The sequence below is a fragment of the Phaenicophaeus curvirostris genome, chromosome 37, assembly GCF_032191515.1.
Source record: "Phaenicophaeus curvirostris isolate KB17595 chromosome 37, BPBGC_Pcur_1.0, whole genome shotgun sequence".
Taxonomy (NCBI): Eukaryota; Metazoa; Chordata; class Aves; order Cuculiformes; family Cuculidae; genus Phaenicophaeus; species Phaenicophaeus curvirostris.
The window spans coordinates 358,746-381,962 of NC_091428.1; positions in this window are offsets into that span (position 1 = coordinate 358,746).

Consider the following 23,217-nt stretch of genomic DNA (forward strand, 5'->3'; position numbering starts at 1 on the left):
CCAGGGGCCTTTAGAAGGTCTCTGGGGAGCTCTAGAATGGTCTGGGCGCTTTTAGAAGGGAAGTCAAAAGATCTAGAAGGGTCCAGGGGCCTTTAGAAGGTCTCTGGAGTGCTCTAGAAGGGTCTGTGGGCTTTCAGAAGGGACGTGAGAAGCTCTAGAATGGTCCAGGGGCCTTTAGAATGGTCTCTGGGGGGCTCTAGAAGGGGCTGGAGGCTTATTAAAGGGACATGAGAAGCTCTAGAAGGGTCCAGGGTCCTACAGAATTGCTCTGGGGGGCTCTAGAATGGTCTGGGGAAATTTAGAATGGTTCAGATGGGCTCTAGAATGTGTTGGCGCTTTTAGAAGGGCCCTGGAGGGCTCTAGGTGGGTCTGGAGACCTTTAGAAGGGACGTGAGAAGCTCCAGAATGGTCTGGGGCCTTTAGAATGGTCAAGTTGGGCTCTAGAAGGGTCTTAGCGCTTTTAGAAGGGCCCTTGAGGGCTCTAGAACAGTCTGGGGTCTTTAAGAAGGGACGTGAGAAGCTCTAGAAAGGTCCAGGGGCCTTTAGATGGTCTCTGGAGGGCTCTAGATGGGTCTGGGAGCCTTTAGAATGGCTCAAGAGGGCTCTAGAATTGTCTGGGTGCTTTTAGAATGGCTCGAGGGGGCTCTAGAATTTTCTAGAGGCTTGTAGAAGGGCTCTGAGGGCCTCTAGTAGGGTCTGGGGGCATTAAGAAGTGTTCAGAGTTGCCCTATAAGGGTCCGGGGGCCTTTAGAAGAGCGCTGGGGGGCTCTAGAAGGGTCTGGGGTCTTTTAGAATGTTCATGAGGGCCTCTAAAAGGATCCAGGGGCCTTAAGAAGGGCTCTGGTGGGCTCTAGAGGGGTCTGGGGTCCCTTAGAATTGCCCAGATGGGCTCTAGAAGGGTCTTGGTGCTTTTAGAAGGGCCCTGGGGGGCTCTAGAAGGGTCTGGGGGCTATTAGAAGGGACGTGATAAGCTCTAGAATGGTCTGGAGGCATTTAGAAGGCCTCGGGGGGGCTCTAGAAGGGTCTGGGGGCTTTTAGAAGGTTCATGAGGGGCTCTAGAAGGGTCCAGGGGCCTTAAGAAGGGCTCTGGTGGGCTATAGAGGGGTCTGGGGGCCTTTAGAATGGTCCAGATTTGCTCTAGAAGGGTCTTGGTGCTTTTAGAAGGGCCCTGGGGGGGTCTAGAAGGGTCTGGGGGCTATTAGAAGGGACGTGAGAAGCTCTAGAAGGGTCCAGGGTCCTTTAGAATGTCTCTGGAGGGCTCTAGAAAGGTCTGGAGGCTTTTAGAAGGGACGTGAGAAGCTCTAGAAGGGTGTTGGAGGTTTTATAATGTCTCTGGAGGGCTCTAGATGGGTCTGGGAGCCTTTAGAACGGCTCAAGGGGGCTCTAGAATTGTCTGGGTGCTTTTAGAATGGCTCTGAGGGCCTCTAGTAGGGTCTGGGGGCATTAAGAATTGTTCAGAAGCGCCCTAGACCATTCTAGAGCCCCCCAGAGACCTTGTAAAGGCCCCTGGACCCTTCTAGAGCTTCTCACGTCCCTTCTAAAGCTCCCCAGACCCTTCTAGAGCCCCCAGGGCCCTTCTTGAAGCGCCAAGACCCTTCTAGAGCCCATCTGGACCATTGTAAAGTCCCCCAGACCATTCTAGAGCCCCCAAGAGACCTTCTAAAGGCCCCTGGACCTTTCTAAAGCTTCTCACGTCCATTCTAAAAGCCCCCAGATGCTTCTAGTGCTCCCCAGAGACCCTCTATAGGCCCCTGGAGCCTTCTAGAGCTTCTCACGTCCCTTCTAACGCTCCCCAGAGCCTTCTAGAGCCCCCCAGGGCCCTTCTAAAAGCTCTAAGCCCTTTCTAGAGCACATCTGGAATATTCTAAAGGCCCCAGATGCCTCTAGAGCCCCAAGAGACCTTCTAAAGGCCCCTGGATTCTTCTAGAGCTTCTCATGTCCCTTCTAAAAGCCCCCAGACCCTTCTAGAGCCCCCCAGAGACCATCTAAAGGCACCTAGACCCTTCTAGAGCTTCTCACGTCCCTTCTATAAGCACCCATACCCTTCTAGAGCCCCCCAGGGCCCTTCTAAAAGCGCTAAGACCCCTCTAGATCCCATCTGGACCATTCAAATGGACCCCAGACCCCTCTAGAGCCCCCCAGAGCCCTTCTAAATGCCCCTAGACCCTTCTAGAGCTTCTCACGTCTTTTCTAAAGGCCCCCAGACCCCTCTAGAGCAGCCAGAATCCTTCTGAAGGCCCCTGGACCCTTGTAGAGCTTCTCACGTCCCTTCTAACGGACCCTAGACCCTTCTAGAGCCGACCAGGACCCTTCTAAAAGTCCCCTAACAATCTAGAGTCCATAAGGTCCCTTCTAAATGCTCTCAGACCCTTTTAGGGCACCTCTGGACCATTTTTAAAAACCCCAGACCAATCTAGAGCCCGTCATGTTTCTTCTAAGGGCACTCAAACCGTACTAGAGCCCCTTATGTCCTTTCTAAAAGCCCCCAGACCCTTCTAGAGCCCCCCAGGGACAATCGAAAGGCCCCCAGGAACTACTAGACCCACCCAGGGCCCTTCTATATGCCCCTAGACCCTTCTAGAGCCACCCAGAGACCTTCTAAAAGCACCAAGACCCTTCTAGAGCTCCTCAGGCCCCTTATAAAAGCCCCCAGACCATTCTAGAACACCCCATGGCCCTTCTAAAAGCGCCAAGACCCTTCATGAGCCCCCCATAGACCTTCTAAAGGCCCCTGAGCCCTTCTAGAGCTTCTCACGTCCTTTCTAAAGGAACCCAGACTATTCTAGAGCCCCCCAGAGCCCTTCTAAAGGCCCCTGGACTCTTCTAGAGCTTCTCACGTCCCTTCTAAAGGCCCCGAGACCCATTTAGAGCCCCCAGGGCCCTTCTAAAAGCGCCAAGACCCTTCTAGAGCCCATCTGGACCATTCAAAAGGCCCCCAGACCCCTCTAGAGCCCCCCAGAGACATTTTAAATACCCATGGACCATTCTGAAACTTCTCACGTCCCTTCTAAAGGCCCCCAGATGCTTCTAGTGCTCCCCAGAGACCCTCTATAGGCCCCTGGACCCTTCTAGAGCTTCTCACGTCCCATCTAAAAGCCCCTAGATCCTTCTAGAGACTCTCTGGACAATTCTAAAGGCCCTCAGACCCATCTAAACCTTCTCACGTCCCTTCTAAAAGCCCCCAGATTCTTCTAGGGCACCTTTGAAAACTTCTTCATTCCCCCAGACCCTTCCAGAAAACCTAAGAGCCATTCTAAAAGAACCCCGACTATTCTAGAGCCCCCCAGAGCCATTCTAAAGGCCGTCATACCATTCTAGAACCCTCCAGAGCCCTTCTTAAGGGTGCCAGAACCTTCTAGAGCTTCTCACGTCCCTTCTAAAGGCCCCCAGACCCTTCTAGAGACCCCAGAGACCTTCTAAAGTACACTGGACCCTTCTAGAACTTCTCACGTCCCTTCTAAAGGCCTCCAGACCCCTCTAGAGACCCTCAGAGACCTTCTAAAGGCCCCTGGACCAATCTAGAGCTTCTCACGTCCCTTCTAAAAGCCCCCAGACCCTTCTGGAGCCCCTCTGGACAGGTCTAAAGGTCCCCAGTCTCTTCTAGAGACCCTCTGGATAGTTCTAAAGGCCCTCAGACCTTTCCTGAGCCACCCAGGGCCCTTCTAAAAGCACCAAGACCCTTCTAGAGCCCGTCTGGACCATTCTAAAGGCCCCCAGACCCTTCTAGAGCCCCCCAGGGCCCTTCTAAAAGTCTCCTAACCATTCTAGAGCCTTCAAGGTCCCTTCTAAATACCCTCAGACCCTTTTAGACCGCCTCTGGACCCATTTTAAAACCCCCAGACCCTTCTAGAGCCCCTCATGTTTCTTCTAAGGGCTTTAGAAGGGCTCTGGAGGGCTCTAGAAAGGTCTGGGAACCTTTTGAAGGGCTCTGGGGGCCTCTAGAAAGGTCTGGGTGCATTCAGGATGGCCTTCTTGGGCTCTAGAATGGTTTGGGGGTCTTTAGAAAGGCATTGAGGCGCTCTAGAAGGATCTGGGATGCTTTAGAAGGGCCTTGTGAGGATCTAGAAGGGTTTGGGGGCTTTAAGAGGGGACATGAGGGGCTCAAGAACGGTCTGGGCGCCTTTAGAAGGGCTCTGGGGGGCTCTAGAGGGGTCTGGGGGCCTCTAGAAGGGCCCTGGAGGGGTCTAGAAGTGCCTGGGCGCCTTTAGAGTGTCCCAGGGTTCTTTAGAAGGGCCTGGTTTCTTTTAGAAAGGCTCTGCAGTGCTCTAGAAGGGTCTGGGGGCCCTAAGAAGGGACGTGAGAAGCTCTAGAAGGGTCCAGGGGCCTTTAGAAGGTCTTTGTGGGGCTCTAGAAGGGTCTGGGGGCATATAAAAGGGCTGTGAGGGGCTCTAGAAAGGTCTGGGGGCCTTTAGAAGGTCTCTGATGGGCTCTAGAAGGGTGTGGGGGCCTTTAGAGGGGCTCGTGGGGGCTCTAGAAAGGTCTGGGGGTGTTAAAAAGCGTCCAGAGAACATGTAGAAGAGTCTGGGGGCCTTTAGAAGGGCTCTGGGGCTCTTGAAGGGTCTGGGGGTCTTTAGAAGAACCCTGGGGGACTCTAGAAAAGTCTGGGGGCTTTTAGAAGGGACGTGAGTGGCTCTAGAAGGGTCCAGGTGCCTTTAGAATGTCTCTTGGGGGTCTAGAGTGGTCTGGGGACCTTTAGAAAAGACGTGAGAAGCTCTAGAAGGGTCCAGGGGCCTTTAAAAGGGCGCCGGGGCGCTCTAGAAGGTTCTGGAGGTCTTTGGAAGGGACGTGAGAAGCTCTAGAATGGTCCATGGGCCTTTAGAAAGGCTCTGGGGATCTCTAGAGGGGTCTGGGGGCCTTTAGAATGGTCCAGATGGGCTCTAGAAGGGTCTTGGCGATTTTAGAAGGGCCCTGGGGGCATCTAGAAGGGTCTGGGGGCTTTTAGAAGGGACATGAGAAGCTCTAGAAGGGTCCAGGGGCCTTTAGAAGGGCTCTGGGGAGCTCTGGAAGGGTCTGGGAGCCTTTAGAAGGGACGTCAGGTGCTCTAGAAGTGTCTGGATGCCATTAGAAGGGCTCTGGTGGGCTCTAAAGAGGTCTGTGGGCCTTTAGAAGGACTCTGAGACCATCTAGAAAGGTCTGTGGTCCTTTAGAATGGGTCTGGGTGGCTCTAGAAGGGTCTAGGGGCATTTAGAAGGGCCCTGGGGGCGTCTAGAAGTTTCTGGGTTCCTTTAGAAGGGCCCTGGGGGTCTCTAGAATGGTCTGGGTGCCTTTTGATTGGCTCGGGGGGGGCTCTAAAATGGTCTGGGGTCATTAAAAGGGGTCCAGAGGGCTACTAGAAGGGCCTGAGGGACTTTAAAAGAGCTCTAAAGGGTTCTAGAGGGGTCTGTGGGCCTTTAGAAGGGCTCGTGAGGGCTTTAGAAGGGTCTGGGAGCCTTTAGAAGGGACGTGACAAGCTATAGAAGGGTTCAGGGGCATTTAGAAGAGCTCTGAGGGGTCTCTAGAGGGGTCTGGGGGCCTTTAGAATTGTCCAGATTGCCCTAGATCGGCTCTAGAAGGGTCTTGGCGCTTATAGAAGGTCTTTGGGGGGCTCTAGACGTGTCTGGAGGCCTTTAGAAGGGACGTGAGAACGTCCCCCCAGACGACGCCCCCCAGAGACCTTCTAAAGGCCCCCAGACCCTACTAGAGCTTCTCAGGTCCCTTCTAAAAGCCCCCAGACCCTTCTAGAGCCACCCAGGACCCTTCTAAAAGCGCCAAGACCCATCTAGAGCCACCCAGAGACATTCTAAAGGCCCCTGAACCATTCTAGAGCTTCTCACGTCCACTCTAAGGCACCCAGATGATTCTAGAGCCCCCCAGAGACCTTCTAAAGGCCCCTGGACCCTTCAAGAGCTTCTCACATCCCTTCTAAAGCTCCCCAGACCCTTCTAGATCCCCCCAGGGCCCTTCTAAAAGCGCCAAGACCCTTCTAGAGCCCCCCAGAGACATTATAAAGGCCCCTGGACCTATCTAGAGCTTCTCACGTCCCTAAATAAAGGCCCCCAAACCAATCTAGAGCACCCCAGAGAACTTCTAAAGGCCCCTGGAGCCTTCTAGAGCTTCTCACGTCCCTTCTATAAGCCCCAGACCCTTCTAGAGCCCTCCAGGGCCCTTCTAAAAGCGCTAAGAGCCTTCTAGAGCCCATCTGGACCATTCCAAAGTTCTCCAGACCCGTCTAGAGCCCCCCAGAGCCATTCTAAAGGCCCCTGGACCCTTCCAGAATTACTCACGTAGCTTCTAAAAGCCCCCAGACCCTTCTAGAGCAGCCCAGAGACCTTCTAAAGGGCCCTGGACCCTTCTAGAGCTTCTCACGTCCCTTCTAAAAGCCCCCAGAATCTTCAAGACCCCCCCAGGGCCCTTCTAAAACACTAAGACCCTTCTAGAGCCCATCTGAAGTGTTCTAAAGGTCCCCAGACCATTCTAGAGCCCCCCCGAGACGTTCTAAAGGCATCTGGAGCCTTCTAGAACTTCTCATGTCCCTTCTAAAAGCCCCCAGACCCTTCCAATGCTCCCCAGAGACCTTCTAAAGGTCCCCTTGTTAGCAGAATGACAAACACATAACCACACTAGGAGGTTATATGTGGTGCTTTATTTCGAGGCCCCGGGAACCAGGGGTACGCACCCAGATCTGGTTCCAAAGATCGTCACATCGCGTCCGCTTTTTATTCTCTAAAAGTTTCGCAATCTGTTGTATATTCAACAGGTTACTTCATTATCTAATACATATGCATAGGTAGGTTACTTCATCGCCTTATTGCGACATCAGTCTCTATTGCGCCTGCGTAGCCCCCCTTTGGTGGTCGTCCTGATGAAGTAAGTAGTCTTCCTCAGATGAAGTAAGTAGTCTTCCTCGCATTGTCTTTATTACTTCTTGTTCTTTTGGCAAACTCGTCGGTTTTTCTTGGCTGGACCCGCACTTATCTCCACTTGACCGCTCAGGTATATCTTTCTTGCCTCCTGAAACCTATTCTTCTGTCCTTCACAAGATTTATGATGGTCTTTTGGCTGTTGCAGGTGTATGTTCTACTTGGGTAGGGTAGCTAGTACGTACTTTTCCTAAGCACACCTGGATCCTATTTGTTACATGAGGTCCTTTGAGCAAGTACCTCGGGTCTGTTGCTAGGATACGTTAAGAATCAACAGAATCATGAAATTTTACATTCAGTCTTAGTTCCTGATTAGTCGATGATCAGTGTTTTATCCTACTTTAAGTGTAACTTTCCTAGCATTTCCCCCCTTTGAAAATACTTCACCTTAGCAAGTATTTTCATTTTATGTAACTGTTTCTTGGTAAGTTGATGGGGGTATTGGGTGCTGTGGATATTCTCGTGTCACTGCTCCAATAATTTTGTGTGTCCAGTTTTGTTTGTGAGTAATTTCTCTCCGGATACACAAATACACCAGATAGATTGTAAGGAATATAAGCAAAAGTGTGAATAACGTTTGAATGAGAGAGTGTATCCATCCAGTAAGATGGATGCCTAATCTATCAAATAATGTCCCAACCCAATTTTGACCAATTTCTTCTTTCTCTTTTTCAGCTTCTTTTTCTATTTTTCCCAATTGCGAGATATCATATTCCACATCGGCTGTGATATTAGGTATATGCACACAGCAGTGATCAGTTTGATCTTTGAGATATCCACAGACACCATGTTCTTTTAACAAGAGCATGTCTAATGCCATTCTGTTCTGCAAAGTCATTTTCGTTGTCGCCTGTAGTTGCAAGTTTAAATCTCGAAATCCCTTCTTTGTTATTTTTGCCAATCTTTCAGTTTGTCCAATTAGTTTGTAAATCATTTTCTATTACGATACGTCGCTATTTGGGCAAAAAGGGATTCTAATGCCCATCCCACTTTAACTCCTGTCTCAGGCTCCTGTCAAGTGTCATCTATGTCTTTAATATCATTTTCTATGTCTCTTTTAGCACGAATTTGTAAAGTTTCCAATTTACCTCTGAAGGGGGATCGCTTCCAAATTGGGCACAGGGTAGGCAACCCCAGAGTTATTTCTTTAACTGGACCCTCCATTGATAAATGTGTAGTCCAAGTTCCATCATTAGATGCCCAAACAAAATTACCCATACTGCGTACTGTCGAATATTTACAGTCTATTCCATTAACTGGTACTTGTATTACTTTTCCCCCGACTTTAAATCCCCGACAGGCACACCCTATTACTAGAGCTATTTTAACTGGAGGTATGGTGATCTCTTCAGGGTCTAGGTCACAATCTAAAATTTTAGAACAATTCTACCATGGAACGCTATCAATAGGATCTCTACTGATCCGGCCATTTACTGGTAATTTGTCACTACTTTGTTTTCCTGTCCATTTAAAACACCAAGATGTTTCTCCTCCGTATTGGAATTTTTGTAAAATACTTGTTGACTAAACTGTGTCCCAATTTTGTTCTGTATCATTTCTTTTCTGGCACACCCATTCCATTGTATTTCTTTCTCTCACTATTTCCTTTATTTCATCATATGAACACCATCTTACATCTTTAAATCGTCCGATATGTGTGAACTTATAATGTGGTAATTTTTCACAATCGCTTCGACTTCCTGCAGTTCTCCACTCCCTTCTTATACTTATTTTTTGTTTTTCTTGTATGGGTGTTATTATTTGTTTACATTCGGTTTTATTCTCTTTCACCTCTGGGAGTGGGAAAGTTAATATTCCCCAGCTTATCGGTTCTCCAGCCGCTTTTGGCAAAGGCAAGCATGCTGTAATCTTACTTGTATTTTGCATTCTAGCAAAATCCTTGATTAACCCAATTATCAAATTTTCTTCAGAATCTTTCTTTTGAACATAAATTTCCTGGGGTGCCTGGGTTAGTTCTATGGCTCGTTTCACTCTGGCTTCAGTAATATTGATTTCGCAATATCCAAAGGTAGTAGCATTTTGATACTGGCATCTGTAAGTTCCCAAGTCGGATCTTTTTATCTCTTTAATAATCTGGACTAACATTCCTTCCAGTCTCAATTCTATTGAATGTCTTTTATCACTTAGAACTGCTTTTCCTTCTTTTATCCATCCAAATTTCTCAGGCTGGGGGTCCTCTAGGAGGCAGTAAATAAGTGCCTCACTACCCAGAGGAGCCGGATAATGTGTATGCCCTGCTTTTATTCCATGGTCTTGAAGGGGATTTATTATCAGTGTTCTTTTTCCATAGTCTACATTACTTCCTGCTCTCACAAAATACCTATACTTTTCTTGGTCAGTCAAAGTTAAATTTGTCAGCCTCAGTTTTGTTTCACCTTGTATGGGATTTCGTGGATAAAACTTGTTCGATACTTTCCCTTTAAGTTTCCATGTCCCTCGTAGTTCTGGTTTGTAACCATCTAACCCCAAACCTTTGCTATCATAGATTGTTTTAGGTGCTCCACAAGTTCCAGACACCTTTTCCCAAAAATCTGAATTAATTTCCTTTTCATTGGGACATCACTTTGAAACCTGCAAGACAGAATGGCATTTTGTCCAATGGTATACTTGCTTGTTTCCCTTTTATGTGAAATTTCTAGAGATGTGACACCTATTATAGGTATCAAGGACCAAACTATAATCAAAGTCCCGTACTCGAAGTACGACATTTTACTTGCTTTTCAGCTTCAGTCTCGTTGGTCCGACTACTTCAACTCTCCAGTCCTTGGGTGCCTTCTTTACTCATGTGTAGTGGATCCAAGAGTCTATTCCTTTTACCTTTACTGCAGTGAAAGTTGTTAGCAGCACCAGGTACGGTCCATTCCACCGTTCCTTCAGTGGCTCTTCACTCCAATCGCGGACGTAGACCTGGTCTCCCGGTTTAATTTCGTGTACTGAATTCTCTAATGACACCGGACGGTTCCAGATTAAGGCTCTTCGTAGCTGTGTCAAAGTTCTATCAAGAGATAACATATAGTTGTACACATCTTGGTGTCCTTTAATATGCATGTTTGGGATTGGTTGTGGCGACTCATATTGTTTCCCAAAGAGGATTTCATAAGGACTCAGTCCCATCCCACTCCTAGGCTTTATCCTTATTCTTAGAAGGGCTATTGGTAATGTCTGGGGCCATTGAATTTTAGCTTCTTGGCATATTTTACTGACCTGTCTTTTTATTGTCTGATTCATCTTTTCTACTTGTCCACTAGATTGTGGTCTCCATGGGGTATGGAGACTCCAGGAAATTTCCAATGCCTTACTTACTTCTTGTACAATTGTGGCTACAAAGTGTGGTCCCCTATCAGACGATAGACCTAAGGGAACCCCAAACCTAGGGATAATTTCCCTCAACAACCATTTCACTGTTTCTTTGGCTTGATTGGTGCGACAGGGAAAGGCTTCTGGCCATTCAGAAAAAGTGTCGACCCCGATTAACAAATATTTGTACCCTTGAGCTTTAGGTAATTCTACAAAGTCTATTTGCCAATAATCTCCTGGTTCCATGCCTACTCTGATGTGTCCCATTTCTACTCTCCTCCTAACCACAGGATTATTCCTCAAACAAAGTTCACATTTTGAATTTACAGATTTTGCCATTGTTAACATCTGTGCCAAAATTATGCTTTGTTTCAGATAAGTCACTAATGCTTCTGCTCCCCAATGGCACTTTTGATGTTCTGCCTGTAGAATTGCCCGCATAATGACAGGAGGTACAATTATTTGTCCAGTTGTAGTTACGTACCATCCTTCAGAATTTAGGTTTGCCTTCATTAAATTGGCCAATTTCTTGTCCTCTTCCGAGTATTTCGGTTTCTGTGTCAGGTAATCTTGTAAAGGGCTTACCTTGGTAGGTATCAAGGCCATCATCGTCTGTACCTGTCGTGCTATCCGCCGAGCCGTTCGATCTGCCAATGCGTTTCCTTCGGCCACCTTAGAGTCTCTTCCTTGATGTGCCTTACAATGCATGATCGCTACCTGCTCCGGTAATTGCACAGCAGATATCAAGTTTAAAATTTCCTTTTGGTATTTTATATTGGTTCCCTGCGAGGATAATAATCCTCGTTCTTTCCATAAAGCTCCGTGTACATGAACTACTCCAAAGGCATATTTTGAATCTGTCCATATGTTTACTCGTTTATCTTTGCTTAATTCTAATGCCTTTGTGAGGGCTATTATTTCTGCCCGTTGTGCTGAGGTCCCCACCGGTAGGGCCTGTGCTTCTATTACCATGCTCTGTGTGGTCACGGCATATCCTGCATACCGCGTTCCATTCTCCATGAAGCTACTCCCGTCTGTGAAGAGCTCTTGATCAGGCTGTTCGATTGGAGTATCTTTCAAGTCCGCTCTCGTTGCATATGTGTGTTCTATGACTTCTATGCAATCATGTTCCAAAGGACCATCTTCTGTTGCTGCACCTAAAAAGGCTGCTGGGTTTAACAGGTTAGTTGTTTTCAAATTTACATCATCCTGTTCAGTGAGTATGGCTTGGAACTTCATCATTCGGCTAGGGGAAAGTCAATGCCCCCCTTTTTGTTCTAAGACTGTTAACACTATGTGAGGTATATAAACTTCAATGTTTTTTCCTAGAGTCATTTTTCTGGCTTCTTATATCAGAATTACAGTTGCTGCTACGGCTCTCAGGCAGGATGGCCAACCTGCACTAACGGGGTCCAACTGTTTAGAGAAGTATCCCACTGGTCGTTTCCAGCTTCCTAATTTCTGTGTTAAGACACCCAGTGCTAATCGTTGTCTTTCGTGAACGAACAACTGGAAAGTCTTTGTTAAATCCGGTAAGCCCAATGCTGGTGCCTTAGTCAAGGCCTCTTTTAGTTTCCTAAAGGCCTCCTTTTGAGGTCCCTCCCAAATGAGATTAGGCAATTTCTGTGCCTCATACAGAGGTTTTGCTATAAGTCCATAGTCCATTACCCACAGCCTACACCACCCTGCCATTCCCAAGAATGTCCTCAGTTCATGCAAGTTCCGGGGTTCTGGAATCGCACAAATTGCTCTAACACGATCTGTTCCTAACCTTCGTTGTCCCTGTGTTATCTCACATCCAAGATATAATACAGTTGTGCATGCAATTTGAGCTTTTTCTCTTGAAACTTTGTATCCATTTAGGCCCAGTTGGTTTAAAATCTCAATAGTCACTTGTATGCATAATGATTCTTGTTCTGTTGCAAGGAATATGTCATCTACATATTGTAACAAAAGATACTGTGTTCTTGGTACCTGAATTTTTCCTTGCGTAGTCCAGATATCCAATTCTTTCGCCAGTTGGTTTCCAAAAGAGTTGGGCTATTCTTGAATCCTTGTGGGAGCCTCGTCCACGTGAGTTGCGTTTTTCGTCCATTATATGGGTTTTCCCACTCAAAAGCAAAAAGTTTCCTACTATCTTTGTCAAGGGGAATGCAGAAGAAGGCATCTTTTAAATCAATTACTGTAAACCATTTATATTTTTCCTTCACAGATGTCAACAATGTATATGGGTTAGCTACGACTGGATGTATATCTTTCGTAATATTGTTGATGGCCCTCAGATCTTGTACTAACTTATACTCCCCATTTGGTTTCTTTACTGGAAAGATCGGAGTATTATATTCTGACTCACATTCCTCCAATATTCCAAATTTTAAAAATTTTTCAATGATTCCTACTATGCCGTATCGGGCTTCCATTTTTATGGGATACTGTTTTATTCGTACTGGCCTTGCTCCCTCTTTTAACTCCACTATTACCGGTTGAGCAGTTTTTGATTTTCCTGGTATACTTGTTTTCCAAACTGTAGGGATTACTGCCTCTTCTACCTTCTTGGGTATCTGAGGTTTGGGATTTTCCTTTACTACTATGATCTTTCCTACATTCGATTCTGGGACTTGCATAATCAATTCTCTAGTTTCAAAGCTAATTTTTGCATCTAGTTTAGATAACAAGTCTCGTCCCAGAAGAGGAACCGGGCAGTCGGGTACATATAAAAATTCATGTGTTAATTCCTTTCTCCCAAATCGTAATTCTAAGGGTCGCATGAATGGTCATATTTCCTCTTTCCCTGTGGCTCCCACTATTGTAGTAGTTTTATTTCCTATTTTTCCATACAAATCATTTAAAACTGAATATGTTGCGCCAGTATCCACCAAAAATTGCACCTCTTCCCTTTCTAGTCTTATTTTCAACTTCTTTCAACTGCTCTAAAAATGCAGAGGGAGACTCCATCTTCTCCTGTTTAATACTTTACAGCTTTGACCAATTAATTGTTTTGAGCATAGCATTCTGTACTCCAACAAGTACCCATTCCTGGTACCTTCTCAACTTCCTCATTCCTCCCATAGCATTATAATCTCACACAGGATCTTCAAGAGGAAAATTCTGATCAACCGTCTCAGTGACAACACCCTGTCTAATATCTTCCCTGACCCGCTCACAGGCAGTTCTCAACACCATCTCTTTTCTGTGGAATCCATCAGAGTGTCCAATAACACCTGAATATCATCTCAATCAGGATTCTGAGTCTTTAGAATCATTTTTATTACTCTTGCTACTTTGTCTGGGTTTTCTCAATAAACTCCAGCAGACTGTTTCCAAAGCATCAAATCTCCTGGCGTAAAAGGCACTTTAACATATACCGGACCCTCGGCTCCGACCCCCTGACGCAGCGGTGCTAGTAATGCCTTAGATGGCTGACGTTCAGCCTCCCTCCCCTGGATTTCTCTTTGCCGCGTTCGATGAGAGATCGGAGTACCTGGATAAACCTGTTCCTCCTCATATTCGCATTTTCTATCCCCCCCCTTTCTGTCCCTCCCCTCATTACCCGATCCCCCCTCCCTGGGGTCTGGGGCTGAGGGGGTTATCAATAAATCAAAATCATCATCTTGCTGATGTCGTGAAGCATTTTCTACTGCTGAACATTTTATGCACTTTTTCTCAGCCACACAACCATCACATTGCCCATTTGATTTTACACTGACAACCATTAGTCCACATGCTCTTTTCCATTCATCATTCCGCCTTAAAATAAAAAACAGTTCTACATATGGTACTTCATCCCATTTTCCCTCTCGTCTACAAAACAACATTAACTGAAAAATCGTATTATAATCTAGAGTCCCATTTTCTGGCCAATGAACCTGGTCTTCTAATTCATATTGTGTCCACCAGACATTACAATATTCAATCAACTTTCCTTTTTGCATATCCTGCCCAAATCTTCCCTCCTTCCAGTGACTCAAAATACATCCTAATGGAGATGACTTAGGTATTGACATTGTGGTTGAGTTTGTTGTTTTTTTTTTTTTGTTAGTTTTTTCTTCCTTTTTCTCTTTTTTTTTTCTTTTTACCACAAACAGCTTAAAATGGATTAACTAGACAGGAAAGTATAAATTACTGAGAGCAGAACAAAACTACAAAATACCAGAAATACCAGAATTCCGGAATTACCAGACCAGACCACTGATGCCGAACCTGCAGAGCTTTCGCCACTGTCTTATGGACGGCGCCTAGGCTTCCCGTCGGAGCTCCTGAGCCCAACCAAGCGCAGCTTTCGCCGCGTCTGACAGGCAGGCTTTACCAGACCCCTGAGCCCAACCAAGCGCAGCTTTCGCCGCGTCTGAACGGCAGGCTTTACCAGACCCCTGAGCCCAACCAAGCGCAGCTTTCGCCGCGTCTGACAGGCAGGCTTTACCAGACCCCAAATGGTACCATTCCAGATAAAGCACCGTGTCTTACCAATATACCTGGTCCGTCGGGAGCAGCGGAGGTTGGTCGCGGTCGATGGCTCCCCGAGAATCACTCGGTGCCGGCTGGAGCAGGATCGATGCGCGAGCCGCCTCAGCAATGCCCGCGAGGTCCCACCTGGGTCGCCGAAAACTGTTAGCAGAATGACAAACACATAACCACACTAGGAGGTTATATGTGGTGCTTTATTTCGAGGCCCCGAGAACCAGGGGTACGCACCCAGATCTGGTTCCAAAGACCGTCACATCGCGTCCGCTTTTTATTCTCTAAAAGTTTCGCAATGTATTGTATATTCAACAGGTTACTTCATTATCTAATACATATGCATAGGTAGGTTACTTCATCGCCTTATTGCGACATCAGTCTCTATTGCGCCTGTGTAGCCCCCCTCTGGTGGTCGTCCTGATGAAGTAAGTAGTCTTCCTCAGATGAAGTAAGTAGTCTTCCTCGCATTGTCTTTATTACTTCTTGTTCTTTTGGCAAACTCGTCGGTTTTTCTTGGCTGGACCTGCACTTATCTCCACTTGACGGCTCAGGTATATCTTTCTTGCCTCCTAAAACCTATTCTTCTGTCCTTCACAAGATTTATGATGGTCTTTTGGCTGTTGCAGGTGTATGTTCTACTTGGGTAGGGTAGCTAGTACGTACTTTTCCTAAGCACACCTGGATCCTATTTGTTACATGAGGTCCTTTGAGCAAGTACCTCGGGTCTGTTGCTAGGATACGTTAAGAATCAACAGAATCATGAAATTTTACATTCAGTCTTAGTTCCTGATTAGTCGATGATCAGTGTTTTATCGTACTTTAAGTGTAACTTTCCTAGCACCCTGAACCCTTCTAGATCTTCTCACGTCCCTTCTAAAAGCCCCCAGACCCCTCTAGAGCCCCCCAGGGCCCTTCTAAAAGTGCCTAGACCCTTCTAGATCCTATCTGGACCATTCTATAGCCCCCAGACCCCTCTAAAGCCACCCAGGGCCCTTCTAAACGCCCCTGGATTCTTCTAGAGCTTCTCACGTCCCTTCTAAAAACACCCAGACCCTCCTAGAGCCCCCCAGGGCCCTTCTATAAGCGCCAAGACCCTTCTAGAGCCCAACTGGACCATTCTAAAGGCCCCCAGACCACTCTAGAGACCCCCAGAGCCCTTCTAAAGGCCCCTGAACCCTTCTAGAGCTTCTCACGTCCCTTCTAAAGGTTCCCAGACCCTTCTAGAGCCATCATGAGCTCTTCTAAAGGCCCCCAGACCCCTCTAGAGACCCCCGGGGAACTTCTAAAGGCCCCTGGACCCTTATAGAGCTTCTCACGTCCCTTCTAATGCTCCCCAGACCCCTCTAGAGCCCCCCAGAGCTATTGTAAAGACGCCAAGATCCTTCTAGACCCCATCTGGACCATTCTAACGGCCCCCAGACCATTCTAGTGCCCCCCAGAGCCCTTCACAAGGCCCGTGGACCCTCCTAGAGCTTTTCATGTCCCTTCTAATAGCCCCCAGACCCTTCTAGATCCCCCCAGATACCTTCCTAAAGGCCCCTGGACCCTTCTAGAGCTTCTCACGTCCCTTCTAAAGGCCCCCAGACCCCTCTAGAGCCCCCCCGAGAATTTCGAAAGGCACCTAGACCCTTCTAGAGCTTCTCACGTCCCTTCTAAAGCTCCCCAGACCATTCTAGAGCCCCCCAGGCCGATTCTAAAGGCCCCTGGACCCTTCTAGAGCCCCCCAGAGACCTTCTAAAAGACCCCAGACCTTTCTAGACCCCTCCCATAGAACTTCTAAAGGACCCTGAACCCTTCTAGACCTTCTCACGTCCCTTCTAAAGCTCCCCAGGCCCTTCTAGTGCCCCCCAGGGCAATTCTAAAGGCCCCTGGACCCTTCTAGACACACCCAGGTCCCTTCTAAAAGCGACAAGACCCTTCTAGAGGCCCCAAGGGCCACTCTAAAAGCGCCAAGTCCCTTCTAGAGCCCATCTGGACCATTCTAAAGTCCCCCAGACCATTCTAGAGCCCCTCAGAGACCTTCTAAAGGCCACTGGAGCCTTCTAGAGCTTCTCACGTCCCTTCTAAAAGCCCCCAGACCCTTCTAGAGCCCCACAGAGACCATCTAAATTCCCCTGGACCCATCTAGAGCTTCTCACATCCCTTCTAAAAGCCCCCAGACCCTTCTAGATCCCCCAGGGCCATTCTAAAAGCGACAAGACCCTTCTAGAGCCCCCCAGAGTCCTTCTAAAGGCACCTGAACCCTTCTAGATCTACTCACGTCCCTTCTAATGGCACCCAGACCCTTCTAGAGCCCCCCAGGGCCCTTCTAAAAGCGCCAAGACCCTTCTAGAGCCCATCTGGACCCTTCTAAAAGCCCCCAGGCCCCTCTAGAGCCCCTCAGAGCCCTTCTAAAGGCACCTGGATCCTTCTAGAGCTTCTCACGTCCCGTATAAAAGCCCACAGACCCTTCTAGAGCCCCCCAGGTCCCTTCTAAAAGCGCCAAGACCATTCTAGAGCCCATCTGGACCACTCTAAAGGCCCCCAGACCCCTCTGGAGCCCCCCAGAGCCCTTCTAAAGGCCCCTGGACCCTTCTAGAGATTCTCACGTCCCTTATAAATGACCCCAGACTTCTCTAGAGCCCCCCAGAGCCCTTATAAATACACATGGAGCATTCTAGAGCTTCTCACGTCCCTTATAAAGGTCCCCAGACCCTTCTAGAGCAGCCCAGGGCCCTTCTAATGGCCCATGGACCCTACTAGAGCCCCCCAGATCCCTTCTAAAAGCCCCCAGACCCTTCTAGATCCCCCCAGAGTCCTTCTAAAGGCACCTGAACCCTTCAAGAGCTTCTCACGTCCCTTCTAAAGGAAGCTAGACTCTTCTAGAGCCCCACAGGGCCCTTCTAAAAGCGCCAAGACCCTTCTAGAGCACATCTGGACCATTCTAAAGGCCCCCAGACCCCTCTAGAGCCCCCCAGAGACCTTCTAAAAGGCCCCTGGACCCTTCTAGAGCTTCTCACGTCCCTTCTAAAAGCCCCCAGACCCTTCTAGAGCCCCCCAGGGCCCTTCTAAAAGCGACAAGACCCTTCTAGAGCCCCCCAGAGTCCATCTAAAGGCACCTGAATCGTTCTAGATCTTCTCACATCCCTTCTAAAACCCCCAGACCCTTCTAGAGCCCCCCAGGGCCCTTCTAAAAGCACCAAGACCCTTCTGGAGCCCATCTGGACCGTTCTAAAAGCCCCCAAACCCCTCTAGAGTACCTCATAGCCCTTCTAGAGGCCCCTTGATCCTTCTAGAGCTTCTCACGTCCCTTCTAAAAGCCCCCAGACCCTTCTAGAGCCCCCCAGACACCTTCTAAAGGCACCTGGACCCTTCTAGAGCTTCTCACGTCCCTTCTAAAAGCCCCCAGACCCTTCTAGAGCCACCCAGGGCCCTTCTAAAAGCACCAAGTCCCTTCTAGAGACCATCTGGACCATTCTAAAGGCCCCCAGACCACTACAGAGCCCCCCAGAGCCATTCTAAAGTCCTCTGGACCTATCTAGAGCTTCTCATGTCCCTTATAAATGAACCCAGACCCTTCTAGAGCGCATCTGGTCCATTCTAAAAGCCCCTGGACCCTTCGAGAGCTTCTCGCGTCCCTTATAAATGACCCCAGACCCCTCTAGAGCCCCCCAGAGCCGTTTTAAATACACATGGAACCTTCTAGAGCTTCTCACGTCTCTTATAAAGGTCCCCAGACCCCTCTAGAGCAGCCCAGGGCCCTTCTAAAGGCACCTGAACCCTTCTAGAGCTTCTCACGTCCCTTCTAAGTGCTCCCAGACCCTTCTAGAGCCCCACAGGGCCCTTCTAAAAGCGCCAAGACCCTTCTAGAGCACATCTGGACCATTCTAAAGGCCCCCAGACCCCTCTAGAGCCACCCGGGGAACTTCTAAAGGCCCCTCAGGGCCCTTCTAAAAGCTTCTCACGTCCCTTCTAAAGCTCCCCAGACCCATCTAGAGCCCCCCAGAGCTATTGTAAAGACGCCAAGACCCTTCTAGACCCCATCTGGACCATTCTAACGGCACCCAGACCATTCTAGTGCCCCCCAGAGCCCTTCCCAAGGCCCCTGGACCCTTCTAGAGCTTCTCACCTCCCTTCTAAATGCCCCCAGACCCTTCTACAGCCCCACAGGGCCCTTCTAAAAGCACCCAGACCCTTCTAGAGCATATCTGGACCATTCTAAAGGCCCCCAGACCCCTCTAGAGACCCCCAGACCCTTTCTCAAGGCCCCTGGACCCTTCTAGAGCTTCTCACGTCTCTTCTAAAGCTACCCAGACCCTTCTAGAGCCCCCCAGGGCCATTCAAAAGGCCCCTGGACCATTCTAGAGCCCCCCAGGGCCCTTCTAAAAGCCCGCAGACCTTTCTAGAGCCCCCCAGAGACCTTCTAAAGGCCCCTGAACACTTCTAGAGCTTCTCACGTCCCTTCTAAAGCTCCCCAGACCCTTCTAGAGGCACCCAGGGCAATTCTAAAGGCCCCTGGACCCTTCTAGATCCACCCAGTTCCCTTCTAAAAGCGACAAGACCCTTTTAGAGGCCCAAAGGGCCTCTCTAAAAGCACCAAGTCCCTTTTAGAGCCTATCTGGACCATTCTAAAGGCCCCCAGACCATTCTAGAGCCCCCCAGATACTTTCTAAAGGCCACTGGTGCCTTCTAGAGTTTCTCACGTCCGTTCTAAAAGCCCCCAGACCCGTCTAGAGCCCCCCAGAGCCCTTAAAAATACACATGCAGCATTCTAGAGCTTCTCACGTCCCTTATAAAGGTTCCCAGACCCTTCTAGAGCAGCCCAGGGCCCTTCTAAAGGCCCCTGGACCCTACTAGAGCCCTCCAGATCCCTTCTAAAAGGCCCCAGACCCTTCTAGAGCCCCCCAGAGCCCTTCCAAGGACACCTGAACCCTTCTAGAGCTTCTCACGTCCCTTCTAAGTGCTCCCAGACCCTTCTAGAGCTCCACAGGGCCCTTCTAAAAGCGCCAAGACCCTTCTAGAGCACATCTGGACCATTCTAAAGGCCCCCAGACCCCTCTAGAGCCCCCTAGAGAACTTCTAAAGGCCCCTGGACCCTTCTAGAGCTTCTCACGTCCCTTCTAAAAGATTCCAGATCCTTCTAGAGAACCCCAGGGCCCTTCTAAAAGCGAAAAGACCCTTTTAGAGGCACCCAGAGACATTAAAAAAGCCCCTGAACCCTACTAGATCTTCTCACGTCCCTTCTAATGGCACCCAGACCCTTCTAGAGCCCCCCAGGGCCCTTCTAAAAGCGCCAAGACCCTTCTAGAGCCCATCTGGATTGTTCTAAAAGCGCCAAGACCCTTCTAGAGCCCCCCAGAGACCTTCTAAAGGCCCCTGGACCCTTCTAGAGCTTCTCATGTCCCTTCTAAAAGCCCCCAGACCCATCTAGAGCCACCCAGGGCCCTTCTAAAAGGGCCAAAACCCTTCTAGAGCCCATCTGGACCATTCTAAAGGCCCCCAGACCCTTCTAGAGCCTCCCAGAGCCCTTCTAAAGTCCCCTGGAACCATCTAGAGCATCTCACGTCCCTTCTAAAAGCACCCAGACCCTTCTAGAGCGCATCTGGTCCATTCTAAAGGCCTCTGGACCCTTCTAGAGCTTTTCACGTCCCTTATAAATGACCCCAGACCCCTCTAGAGCCCCCCAGGGCCCTTATAAATACACATGGAACATTCTAGAGCTTCTCACGTCTCTTATAAAGGTCCCCAGACCCTTCTAGAGGCCCCAAGGGCCTCTCTAAAAGCGCCAAGTCCATTTTAGAGCCTATCTCGACCATTCTAAAGTCCCCCAGACCATTCTAGAGCCCCCCAGAGACATTCTAAACGCCACAGGAGCCTTCTATTGCTTCTCATGTCCCTTCTAAAAGCCCCCAGACCCTTCTAGTCCCCCCAGAGACCATCTAAAGGCCCCTGGACCCTTCTAGAGCTTCTCACGTCCCTACTAAAAACCTCCAGACCCTTCTAGAGCCCCCAGAGCCCTTCTAAAAGCGCCAAGACCCTTCTAGAGCCCATATGGACAATTCTAAAGGCCCCAAGACCCCTCTGGAGCCCCCCAGAGCCCTTCTAAAAGCCCCTGGACCCTTTAGAGCTTCTCACGTCCCTTCTAAAAGCCCCCAGACCCCTCTAGAGCCCCCCAGAGCCCTTATAAATACACATGGAGCATTCTAGAGCTTCTCACGTCCCTTATAAAGGTCCCCAGACCCTTCTAGAGCAGCCCAGGGCCCTTCTAAAGGCCCATGGACCCTACTAGAGCCCCCCAGATCCCTTCTAAAAGCCCCCAGACCCATCTAGAGCCCCCCAGACACCTTCTAAAGGCACCTGAACCCTTCTAGAGCTTCTCACGTCCCTTCTAAAAGCCCCCAGACCCATCTAGAGCCCCCCAGACACCTTCTAAAGGCACCTGGACCCTTCTAGACCTTCTCACGTCCCTTCTAAAAGCCCCCAGACCCTTCTAGAGCCACCCAGGGCCCTTCTAAAAGCACCAAGTCCCTTCTAGAGCCCATCTGGGCCATTCTAAAGGCCCCCAGACCACTATAGAGCCGCCCAGAGCCATTCTAAAGTCCCCTGGACTCATCTAGAGCTTCTCACGTCCCTTCTAAAAGCACCCAGACCCTTCTAGAACGCATCTGGTCTATTCTAAAAGCCCCTAGACCCTTCTAGAGCTTCTCACGTCCCTTATAAATGACCCCAGACCCCTCTAGAGCCCCCCAGAGCCCTTATAAATACACATGGAACATTCTAGAGCTTCTCACGTCTCTTATAAAGGTCCCCAGACCCTTCTAGAGCAGCCCAGGGCCCTTCTAAAGGCACCTGAACCCTTCTAGAGCTTCTCACGTCCCTTCTAAGTGCTCCCAGACCCATCTAGAGCCTCACAGTGCCCTTCTAAAAGCGCCAAGATCCGTCTAGAGCACATCTGGACAATTCTAAAGGCCCCCAGACCCCTCTAGAGACCCCCGGGGAACTTCTAAAGGCCCCTGGAACCTTATAGAGCTTCTCACGTCCCTTCTAAAGCTCCCCAGACCCCTCTAGAGCCCCCCAGAGCTATTGTAAAGACGCCAAGATCCTTCTAGACCCCATCTGGACCATTCTAACGGCCCCCAGACCATTCTAGTGCCCCCCAGAGCCCTTCCCAAGGCCCCTGGACCCTTCTAGAGCTTCTCACCTCCCTTCTAAATGCCCCCAGACCCTTCTAGAGCCCCACAGGGCCCTTCTAAAAGCACCCAGACCCTTCTAGAGCACATCTGGACCATTCTAAAGGCCCCCAGACCCCTCTAGAGACCCCCAGACACTTTCTAAAGGCCCCTGGACCCTTCTAGAGCTTCTCGCGTCCTTTCTAAAGCTACCCTGACCCTTCTAGAGCCCCCCAGGGCCATTCAAAAGGCCCCTGGACCCTTCTAGAGCCCCCCAGATCCCTTCTAAAAGCCCCCAGACCCTTCTAGAGCCCCCCAGAGTTCTTCTAAAGGCACCTGAACCCTTCAAGAGCTTCTCACGTCCCTTCTAAAGGCAGCTAGACTCTTCTAGAGCCCCACAGAGCCCTTCTAAAAGCGCCAAGACCCTTCTAGAGCACATCTGGACCATTCTAAAGGCCCCCAGACCCCTCTAGAGCCTCCCAGAGACCTTCTAAAAGGCCTCTGGACCCTTCTAGAGCTTCTCACGTCCCGTCTAAAAGCCCCCAGACCATTTTAGAGCCCCCAAGGGCCCTTCTAAAACTCCCCTAACCATTCTAGAGCATATAAGGTCCCTTCTAAATGCCCTCAGTCAATTTTAGGGCTCCTCTGGACCATTTTTAATACCCCCAGACCCTTCTACAGCCCGTCATATTTCTTCTAAGGGCCCTCACACCGCTCTAGAGCTCCTCATGTCCTTTCTAAAAGCCCCCAGACCCAGGGACAATCTAAAGATCCCCAGGCATTACTAGACATTCCCAAGGCCCTTCTAAAGGCCCCCAGACCATTCTAGAGCCACCCAGAGCCCTTCTAAAGGCCCCCAGATCCTTCTAGAGCTTCTCACGTCCCTTCTAAAAGCCCCCAGACCATTCTAAAGCCCCACAGGGCCCTTCTAAAAGCGCCAAGACCTTTGTAGAGCCCATCTGGACCGTTCTAAAGGCCCCCAGACTCCTCTAGAGCCACCCAGTGATGTTCTAAAGGCTCTTGGACCCATCTAGAGCTTCTCACATCCCTTCTAAGAGCCCCCAGACCCTTCTAGAGCCCCCAAGAGACTTTCTAAAGGCTCCTGGACCCTTCTAGAGCTTCTCACGTCCCATATAAAAGATCCCAGACCCGTCTAGAGCCCCCCAGAGCCCTTATAAATACGCATGTTACATTCTTGAGCTTCTCACGTCCTTTCTAAATGACCACAGACCCTTCTAGAGCCCTACAGGGCCCTTCTAAAAGCCCCCAGACCTTTCTAGAGCCCATCTGGACCTTTCTAAAGGCACCCAGACTCCTCTAGAGCCCCCCAGAGACCTTCTTAAGACCCCTGGACCATTTTAGAGCTTCTCACGTTACTTCTAAAAGCCCCCAGA